Raw genomic sequence first — 7,626 nt, 5'->3', positions numbered from 1 at the left:
CAGGGCCGCTGCTCGGGAACTGGCTGGGCATCAGTCGGTGGTGAGCAATTGCATTGTGCATCACTTGTTTTGTATATCCTTTTATCATTATTTTCCCTTCCTTTTCTGACCTATTAAATTGTCTTTATCTCAACCCACGAGTTTTATCTTTTTTCCATTTCTCTCGCCCATCCCACTGCGGGGGGGAATGAGCAAACGGCTGTGTGGTGTTTAGCTGCCTGCCGGGTTAAACCACGACACCAGCTTTGCATACACGTTCCAATGTTTTGAGCTATCATACGGAATTGTAAGTAAAGCACAATGAACTTTGCATTTCAGGCTTCCTCTGTACTACCCCATCAGGCACGTACATTTTGACACCTGCAGATGCACATCCTGATGTCATTGTATGGGTCTGCCTGTGAGGGAAAAGGTAAAACCACCTCTCTGTGACCCTGTCGTGGGAAGTACTTGTCACAGTACATCTGCAACAACTGAAGTAACCATCACCATCATTTTTCTTCTCCTTCTGTACCACCTGACCAATGAAACCGGCATAGTGTCTGACCAGGTCAGAGAAGGAGGAGAGTAACAGTGCGATCTGGGACTAGAGACATGTCAGCCAAGGGCCTAAATGTCCTCTTGCCGGAGGCAGCACCACATAGGGCTTCTTTGAATTTCGGGGTCACCTGAAATTCAAAGTCCTTTGAGCCAGCTGGTTCTCCCTTTGCCGTTGATGGCACCAGCTGTGAAGCTTTGCACATAGCCATGACTTTCTACTACCGCACTGCGTGGTGATACGCTGTTGGGGACGAGCTCACCTGTGCAGCGTGCACGTGGATGTGCGGGCACTCACACACACACATGCAGCTACCCCACATACACCAGGAAACGGCTGTGAGCCTGGATTCTGATATTCACTCTACTGTAGCACCAGAGAAGCTACCCCCAATACAGAGGGCCAACACCATGGTTTCGCGATGTCGACTGGTTAGTAAGTGTATTAGCTGGTGCAGTTTATGTACTGCACCTGACGAGTCAACACCACAGTGGAAGACTTAAGGATCAAGATGCGGCAGCCTCAATCCCTTCCACCTGCTCTTTCGGCAATTCCCTTTCCCCGGCAGTCTCACACTCTGCCTTTCACTGCATTTAGCTGTCAGGTAAAGCATTTTGTCCAAAACAATCTCTGGATTTGCTGTGATACACAAAATGGATCCTCTAAGAGATATTTTTTCTCCCTCATGTTATTACATGTCTTTGAAGGATAACGCTTTGTGAGCAAGTTCTCTTAACTGCTTCTTACAAATAGTACAAACATATTATTTCCATACTCTTCACACAGGTATACAACACTGAGATGACCAGGTATACAACACTGAAGTCTACTCCCTCATATGCTAGTGAAAAAACCCCCAAACATTGCTCTGAAAGATAATTTTTCACTGTCAAATTACTAAAGGCTGAATACTAAATACCAAGGATATATATTTCAGAAGTCCTCTGTTCTGTCTGTAAGGAAGTATTTTTTAAATAAATAGGTATTCTTCATTTGGTGTATTCATTTGGCACATTAGTCATATAATGTTTTCATTAATACACAGTAAAACTGATAACTGAACTATATATTTAAAGTATGTATAAACTTAATGTATCTGTAAATATTTATATGTTAAGTATGTATTTTCACCTCATACAACCAGAATCTGTCTCCTTCCATAAATTTGCATTTTCCTTTTCAAGGAAGGGTACAAAGGCATTTTGCTTTTAGAGCTTTGATATTGAACAACCTTAAAAATAGTGCAATTTCAGTATTAGCTTTTCACAAAGCACTCCTGGCCTAGGACTCCTCACGCTCAAGGCAGAACATGGAGGACAGGTTTGGCATGCTTTCCACTGTCCTGCAGCTCTGCTCCCCCTTCCTGTTAAGACCGCCTAGTATGCTTGCCTCTGATGTAGGAGAGATGAGGCCACGCTATTCAAAGCCATAGGTATGGGTTCATAAACATTTTCTCTTGTAATTAAATTTATATCTTGAATTGAAAGGGGGATTGTTATGTGGGAGCTCCAACATTTTTCATTGGTGACACTACTGGTCTGTATCCCTGCAAGTCTATCTTCTTTAAATCACTACGTTACTTCACTCTCTTTCTCACATTCCCACCATCGCAGCTTGGGACCACCCAGCACATGTGAGCTCTTTTAAATACTGTTGGCAACCATGGCTGTTTTACAGCGTAGCTTTCCAGGACAGGAAAGCTTTGCAGCACAGGGGTAGCCATTTCACCAAGGTTGGTACGTTCTCAAGGACATCTTTGTGCGTTTGGGGCAGTACTTCACTGTGGTCATTGAAACTAAACACTGAAGCTCCAGTCTAGAGCCAAAACTATTAGGGCTGGGCGCTGACATGGTACTCTTGGTGTTCTTGCCAGGCCCCATCCTGCATTTCCCATCTTTCAAATGACATAAAGAAGATGGAATGCGTACGACAGACAGCAGAGGCTGAAGGGGAGCAGGTAGGGTGTGCTGTGGTGTGGGAAAAGGAGTTTAATTGCCACCACCGTGGGCAGTAGCCTCTGCCAGGAGAATAGGTCTTAGCAGTCCTCTGCCATCAGATCAGCTAGAAAAGAGGGGGGCTAAAGCTGGAGTGGGGAGAGTCTCAAACCCGCTCCCTTCACAGCCTCCCAAAAGTTTCTGACCCTTTGCCATCACTTTTTAACAGTACTGGAGCATGTGACAGCATCAGGGTACTCCAGTGCTCCTGCAGCACAGCGACTTTCTCACTTGTTCACAGCTACTTTCAGCATCCCCATGCTATGACGTGCAGCATGACTACACCCTGGCTCTTGTGGTTAAGATGGTTTCTAGACCTCCAAGCGGCAAAAGACATTTAGACCATGTGGGACGCTAACAGCTCGAAAACAGAATCATGAGAGAATGAGGAGATGCATCCTTTCAGCACTGCAGGGTGAGACTTCGGCTGTGAGCATCAGATGCGATGCACAGACACTTGCCGTCAGTAACTGCTAGAAGAATTTTCTCATGCTCCAAAAATCCTTCTCGTGCTTTTCTTGAAAAGAAGAGCATTAAATTGCCTGTTCCCTTCCCCAAAACTTGAACCTTAATGGTCAGACTTGATGATTTACAGGTCTTTTCCAACCTAAAGATTCTATGATTCTATTCTACAACCTCTTTCCATCTCTGCAAAACTCTGTAATTTCATTCTGTAATCAGTACCAAACCCTGCAATGATGTACATTAATTGCAATGGCCAGAGGGAACAAATGTGCATTAATAATACAATTTTATTTTCCACAGACTAAACCCACAAATTATCTAGGGTCTTGTCACTTGAGACCGTTCAAATGCTCCACTTCAAGCATGTGTTTAAGTGGCTGCAAAAACGAATGCCTAAGCAGGCAGGAAAAACCTCATAGTATTGACTTTTTTTTTTTAAATTCTATATCAAGGTCAGTAGGTTGTTGTATTTTTCCATGTTTCTGGAGTATTCACATATGAAGCACATTCAGCAGTGAGGATGGCCTGACTAAAACATTACTATCCATTTTTCCCCACGGATTATATAGCCATATTTATGCCTTATGTGGATTTACTGAAAGAGCTCAGCTATTCCCTTGTGCCTCGGTGCAGAGTACAAGCCAATGTCATGGGCAGCCCAGACAATCTAGCAGCTCAAATCCCATTCCTATACCCCAAACCCTCCTATTTTCAAATCCATAGTAAAAAGATCAGCTGTGCGGATCAGGCTGATGCTATTTAAGCACTAAGAGGCATATGGGTTTCGCTGTTAGCCAATTCCAAACACACAAATGTGTTTTATTTCAATTTTAACACGTGGCTCTCAGGCTGCCATATACAGAATATAAAGCCAGAACAATGAACTTTTAAAAGTGCTTTAAAGCAACTGAAAACAAGTTGATAACATAAGTGCTACACTAAGGAGCGTAGCCTCCTTCTCCTTACCACGTTGAATACCCTAACAACACACGTCCCATTATTCAACAGGGCACATTGCTGCTGTTAAAAAGCTTTCAGTTAATGTTTTCAAAATCTTCCATTTCAGTCCAAAATCTACTGTGCCATGTAAATTCCAAATCCTTACATGCAATTTATCAGCAGATAATAGATCAAATAAGTTATTGAAACGGCTTCTGTGTCATCCGCATATTCTAAAGGTCACTTTGCTACTGATGGGAAGAAAACTGCAGGATTCACTCTCACAGAGAGAAGCTAATTGCTCAACATTTCATGTAAGTATACTCAGACTCTTCCAAGCTGTTCATTACCATTTTTACCCTGACTGTAATGGAATTATTTAACATTTAAAACCATCAGACACACTCAATCACAAAGCTGTGCAGCCATCACTGCGTTTAAAATGCTGCTTCTTCAAGTGCAGTAGACCAAATAGCGGTGTCAATTTCCCATTTTACATGGAGTCAGAAAAACACCGTGACTATCACAGCACTTTCTGCATTTCCTAAGTCCATTGCAAATACTTGGATGTCTATCATATAATATACCCTCTGTAATGTTGACTTCCTCCCCTTTCTCTGTCCACCGCTCATAGCCTCGGTGTCAGCTCATATCAATATATTACCTGCTTCTCTCTCTCACCTTTGTCTGCTCGTTTCTTTAAGCCAAGTCCTGGCATCTGCGAGGGACCTGTTTGACAATCGCCAGCTATTCAATACTTCATTTACACCACATGAGGGTGTTTCAAGCTGTGTAGGATGCCAGAGTTAATTTGGAAGTCCTCCTGTTTGGAAAGGAACCAAGGGGTGAACAGATACTTTTTTTTCCACTGATTAAAAATCTTACTGGAGCAACCTGGTACAGGAGACTTTGAAAGGAAAGAGAGGAAACATCATACACTAGGAAACAGATGGAAGAGGAGTTTTAAAGACATAATCCGATGTTCTCTGAAATCAAATAATCTTTGCTGGGGACTTCCCCAAGCTTTGACTTGTCCATAAGGAATAATTTTAAATGTAATATGATTTTATATTATTTCCATTAAAATCTCCTTAGACAGGATTATGTAATCATTATCCCCCTGCAGAGCTTTTTAGAAGCTTTCCTTGGCTTATTGCTCAAAGTTAATTGCGGAGTCAGGAAGAATTACCTACTAACATAAACAATAAATAAAAGAAAATTTCTCCTTCTTACATGGCTTCTTTTGGAATTTTAGTGTACACAGATCTTTCTAATGTTTGCCTGCTTCAATAAGTGATGGCTTTAAATTCAACAACGACTATGTAAGGTAACTAATACCCTGTTCTGGTTAGCAAGTATAACTTCTGTACACAGCTTATTAAAACAAACACATGCATTAAAATGAAGCCGGAGCACTTCCCAAGGCTTTCAACACAGCTGCAATGAGGAAAACATCTCCCAAAAAGAGAAAACTCTTTGGGTCTGTATTAAGATTGGCTGTCTCCCCAGGAAGTCCCAGGTGGCAAAGCCTATTATGAGCAACTGTTAACTAATGAGTCTGGCTCTGGGATTGCCAGGCAGCCCGTGCTCTCCCACAGCCTGCTCCCAGGCACCGCCGCACTACCGCCTGCATGGCAATGACTTGAGCCCACCATGCAAACTATAAGGGTGCTTCTTAAATAAACAAGCCACGTTTAATGAATTCGCAGGACCAAAAGGTGCCTTGTAAGAAAAGCCACTGTAATGCTGTTTAAAAGAAGACACTTGATTTGGAGAGAGGCAAAAGGTAATTTGGGATACAGATGCAGGCATGCCAGTACCAAGGCATCCTCTAAGCTCACAGCTGTCTCCTCTGCTGTCATGGAGGTGGAAACCAGGCAGAGGCTGAGGACACCCGCCTGCCCCACACACCCCACGGGCTCCGGGCTGGCAGCCTTTCCCCTGCCCACCAGTTGGCAGGGCCCAGCATCACCTGGATGCAACAGGCAGGAATACAAACTGCGGAGCGCTGGGAAAAGTCACTCGCTCCACTGAAGTCCCCAGGCCCTGCCACTGACTTCACTGGCATGGCAGTAGCTGAAAACAAGTTTATTGCTTTTTTCCTCCCCCCCGTCCCAGACCATTTGCTCTCTCCCCAGAAGCAGGTGAGGACCACTTGTACATAAAACCAGCTTGCTGCTTAGCTTTCCAGTGTGTTGCTTTTACAGCTGCGTAATGCACATGTTAAAAGACCACATACAGCAGACCCAGATAAATTCACAGTATTACATTTGTGTTATACGTGACCTCAGATTCTGACTTGGGTCTGCTTTACAAGTTTCATTGTGTCATGGATTTGCATTTAGCAACGTAACGCTCAAGTCTCTTTTTAAAAAAATCTTTTCTATATCCACGCAGCAAGCTTTGAACACCTTACTCACACAGAAGAGCTTGTATCTGACACTCCCATAGCCATCTTCAAGCATCTGATAACTTAAACTCTAATCTGGGCCAAATTCTTTTGATAGGACCGAAGTCCAAGCTGAATGATTTAAGCCCACATACTGGGGTGGCTGGTGTCAAAAATAATGGCTTGAAAGGGGTGGGGTTTTTTTCATCTTTAAATTAAAGCAGGGAATAATTTTGAACCAAATCACAATTCTTGAGCCACCGTATGCTACACGCTTATCCTGGTGAGGAGCAGGCGAAGTCGAGCAGAAATATAAACGATTCTGCACTCGATTTAGCTGCAGAAAAATGGAAGGATGGGGGCTGGCAGGTGGGGCTTTTCTCTCCCTCTTCCTCCGCCCAGGTCCCACACGGTTTCTTCTCTGGAGCCGGCGGGGGCGGGCACGAATCCTCCTCGTCCCCCCCGCCAGCCCCGCTCAGCCACGGGCGGGCGGGCGAGGCCGCCACCCCCAGCACCCCCCGCGCCGCGCTGGCCGCCGGCCGCGGTGCTGCGGCGCCACCTGCTGGTGGGCGGTGGGAGCGCGGCTGCCGTGCCCGCCGGTATTTCCCCATCGGGGCGGGGGGCCGAGGAACCCCCCCGGAGAGGCTGAAAGTGTGCCTCAGCCAGGCTGGGGTCGCCTGGAGACCTTTCCATTGCTGATCCAGAGTTGTGGAAGCAGCAGCACCCTTCGGGGATGGGGTGGATGGGTCAGGGAGCGGGACAAAGCTGCCGGTAGCTCTCCTTGCAGTCTGGCTCCGTCAGCAGGTAGCGGTGGAAGGCACGCCAAGCCTGAACGCTTCTCTAGACGCCCTGCAAAACCTTAGTGTCGGAGGGAACAGCTCTGACACGAAGCAACCGAGGGGATTAAAATAGCTGAGAAGATAAAATAACCCCTCTTTGACAGGTATGCGACGGACAGTCATCCTCATCGAATGACAAGGAAGAAAGTCCTGGCTCCCCGCATCCCTTGGAAAATGGTTATCCAGCTGGGTTTTTTTCTGATTTCTTTTTCTGAAGAACAAAAAGCTGCCTCCTTTTGCAGTGACTGATAGTATGACAGAAGTTAAACTACCTTGCTTCTACAAATCCATACGGACAAGAAACGCGCAAATTAATATTGAGCCTTCTGTGCATGCAAAGTCTGTGTAGTTTTGTGGGAAGGAAAATGTTTTCTGCTGAGGACAGATATTCCCTTGGTGATGGATTTAGAACTGCTTGTGCTATAAGGTAAATAACACTACCAAATACTTTAAAAAGGCCTG

The sequence above is a fragment of the Ciconia boyciana genome, chromosome 1, assembly GCF_034638445.1.
Source record: "Ciconia boyciana chromosome 1, ASM3463844v1, whole genome shotgun sequence".
NCBI classification, from domain to species: Eukaryota; Metazoa; Chordata; class Aves; order Ciconiiformes; family Ciconiidae; genus Ciconia; species Ciconia boyciana.
Note: the sequence above shows the minus strand (reverse complement) of the source record.